The following is a 3,586-nucleotide window of genomic DNA, read 5'->3' on the forward strand; positions in this document are numbered from 1 at the left end:
TTGTGGGCACAGAATGTTAGTGATATTTGTTATACTTCTTCCATCCCCTGGATAATCGATTTTGTCAATCTTTTCAAGGAATCAGCTTTTGAGTTTGGTGATTTTATTATTGATTCCCTGTTTGTTTTCAGCTACATTGACTGCTGTTAATTGTTTTTTCTTTCAGGGATGGAGTTTTGCCACTTGCCCAGGCTTGAGTGCAGTGGTCTGATTATAGCTCACTATAACCTTGAACTTCTGAGCTCATGTGATCCTCCCGCTGCAGCCTCCAAAGTAGCTGAGATTACAGGCATGAACCACCAAGCTGGATTTTTTTTTTTGCAGTTTTTTTTTTTGGCTGGGGCCGGGTTTGAACCTACCCTCCCCGGTATATGGGGTCGGCACCCTACTCCTTGAGCCACAGGGACCTCCCGAAGCCTGGCTTTTAAAAAAAAGAAAATTTGTAGGGATTTGCCCAGGCTGGACTACAGGCATCTGCCACAACACCTGGCTATGTTTTTTGTCATAGTTGTCGTTGTTTAGTGAGCCCAGGCCAGGTTTGAACCCACCAGTCTCGGTGTATGTGGCCAACGCCCTACCCACTGAGCTATGGGTGTCCTACCCAAGTCAGAGCAAATTTCCTCAGCATGTGGATGTCAGTGAAGTATTTGATTTCTCCATTACCAAAGAAACTCAGTTTAGCAGGGTGTAGAATTCCTGGACTGGAAATTATTTTTTTTAAGAAGGTTGAAGGTCAATGACCGTCCTTTTCTGACTTGGAAAGTTTTGGCTAAAAGATCTGCAGTCATCCTTATACTTTTCCCTTTGTAAGTAATACTTTTTTTTTACACCTGGATGCTTGAAGAAGTTTCTCCTTCATATTAACATTGGCAAAATTAATTACAATGTGTCTAGGAGAGGCTTTGTTAGGATTGAGTTGTGCTGGGTTTCTGAAACTATCTACCATCTGAATTTCTGTGTCTCTTGCAATACTTGGGAAGTTCTCTGCCATAATGTCTTGGAGCAGAGAATTTGTGTCTTTGAGACCATCCTCTTCTCCTTCAGGAATCCCTATAATTTGGATGTTTTATTTCTTGGAATGATCCTATAACTCTCTTAGGGAATATTCTGTTCTTTTTCTCCATTTTTCTGCCTCTTTGAATGCTTGGGATAGTTCAGAAGTCTTGTCTTCTTCTTTTTTTTTTTTTCTTTTCCAAACATTTATTTGTGCACATTCAATTGAAAAAGATAACTTTTACAGGTTCTTTGGTGCCCATATTCAGCATACAAAAATGTAAAAGACTATTCACAAATAAAACATTTTAGCTCAAACTGGAAAAAAATAACAATGACAACAATAAAACAATCTAAGGTAGTGCACACTGTGACAGCTCTGCTTATGTGGACATGAGAATTACTGCGAAAATAAATAGAATGTCCTTTTGTAAAAGCAGCAATGTCATGTCTTGTAAACTTCCTTTTTATATTACAGCAACGTTTGGAATAAAATCCAAAGGGACTGGAGCTTACACTGTAGCCGTGAATGAGTAAAAGAGTCTATTTCCTCAATTATTGTTGGTCCAGTTTTCCTTTTGAGTCCAAATGTGCAGGTTTTAAAAGGTGCTCAGTTAGAGATTCTAACCAATTAAGTAATGAATTATAAAATTTCTTTCCTGCTTTCAAACACAAATGGGTAAATATGTTCCACAGCAGTTGCAAGGGCCTTTACATTGGGCCCTGTTACTGTGATACTTCCTGTTGAAAAAATCTATAATGTAGCTCTTAGAGACTTTATTCGATAGCACACAGCAGGATGAAGTTCAGGTTCATAACTGGCATGAGGTCTATTGTTCTTTGTGAATTCTGGCAAACGGATTTCAAATGGATGTTACATGCTGCCAAAACGTTAACAACCTTAAAATCCGTAAATATTACCTGGAAACCTAGTTTCTGCAGACTGCGTGCTAAACGTCTGGCACCAAATTTAGCTTCTTCTTCACTTGTTGCTCCAGTGCAAATAATTTTTCCTGAGGACCAAATTGTAGCTGTAATTCTAGGTTTTCTAAGCTTCATTAATACTTTTCCAACATCACGCTTATAAATTACATTTGCTCCCTCCAAAGCAATCTTCCTTAAGTTCAAATGGCATCTTGTTCTAAAAACACAGACTACATTTGTAATTAGAATGTCCAATGCAACATCACTGTCTGCATCCATTGGGGTAGTTTAAAAACTTAGCTTCCCACCACGAAGATCACATCCGTGGGAAGAGGGGGCTTTGGCAGAGGACGCGGTGGCAGCGCTGCTGCCGGTTGTGTCGGAAACGAAGCATAAGCTGGAGGAAGAGGATGATGATGAGGCGGGCGCGCTCCCCAGTCTCCATGGAATTCCCGCCCCGGCCCGTTGCTAGGAGCCCCCGAGTCTCGGGCTCCGTCTTTCGAGCTTTGTTGTTCCGGGTATCCTTTTTTTTTGCCATTGATAAGTCTTGTCTTCTTTATCTGAGATTCTTTCTTTGCACTGCTCAAGTCTTTCTGAGGAACTCTATTTTGAAGCTCTTCAAATACCTTTTTCTTTTTTTTTTGTGTAGAGACAGAGTCTCACTTTATGGCCCTCTGTAGAGTGCCATAACCTCACACAGCTCACAGCAACCTCCAGTTCCTGGGCTTAAGCGATTCTCTTGCTTCAGCCTCCCGAGTAGCTGGGACTACAGGCGCCCGCCACAACGCCCGGCTATTTTTTTTTTTTTGGTTGCAGTTTGGCCGGGGCCAGGTTTGAACCCACCACCCTCGGTATATGGGGCCGGCGCCTTACCGACTGAGCCACAGGCGCCGCCCTCAAATACCTTTTTCAGTTCCTTAAGCTCTGCTATATCTTTCCTTATTATGTCCATATCTTTGGTGACTTTGTCTTTGGATTAATTAATTTCTTGAGACAACTTCTGAGCAATTTTTTGGTTCTCTGTTTCCATCTTTTCCTCCATTCTAATTATCTTATTCACCATCCATATTCCAAATTATATTTCTTGAGCAATTTCTCTGTGGATGGGATTCTCTGTTGAGAATCTTTGACAGATTCTCTGTCAAGTGAAGAAAATCTGCTGATTTTCTTTGACATCCCCAGAGGCATTGATCTGCTCTAATTTTTCATGTTGCCAGAGTTCTTCAGCGGATTCCTCCTCATGAGTATTTTCAGCTTCTTCCTCTTTTTCCATATTTTAATTATACTTCTTTAGTTGAGTTGATAGTTTGTCCCTGAATGTCTTCACTATTCCAGTGTCCCTGCTGCACTAACAAAGGCAGACAAAAGGAGAATCTGCCACCCCAGACACTGTCTCTAGGGCAGTGGGTCTCAACCTTCCTAATACCATAACCCTTTAGTACAGTTTCTCATGCTGTGGTGACCCCCAACCATAAAATTATTTTGTTGCTACTTCATAACTAATTTCGCTAGTGTTATGAATTGTAATGTAAATATCTGATATGCAGGATGTATTTTCATTGTCACAAATTGAACATAATTAAAGCATAGTGATTAATCACAAAACAATAGGTAATTATATATTGTGAAATATTTATTTCTAATTACAAATAAATGAATTTTTTTTTGT

The 3,586-nt window shown here is 40.1% G+C and overlaps 1 pseudogene across 1 annotated transcript; it reads right to left on the reverse strand.

The window, feature by feature from the left end:
• Window positions 1-1,180: 1,180 nt before the first annotated feature.
• Window positions 1,181-2,431, reverse strand: LOC128570202 (TATA box-binding protein-like 1; annotated as a pseudogene). The gene has a single exon (XR_008375535.1). The product of XR_008375535.1 is annotated as a TATA box-binding protein-like 1 (transcript).
• Between the last annotated feature and the right edge of the window lie 1,155 nt (window positions 2,432-3,586).

The sequence above is a fragment of the Nycticebus coucang genome, chromosome 18 (assembly GCF_027406575.1).
Source record: "Nycticebus coucang isolate mNycCou1 chromosome 18, mNycCou1.pri, whole genome shotgun sequence".
Classification (NCBI taxonomy): Eukaryota; Metazoa; Chordata; class Mammalia; order Primates; family Lorisidae; genus Nycticebus; species Nycticebus coucang.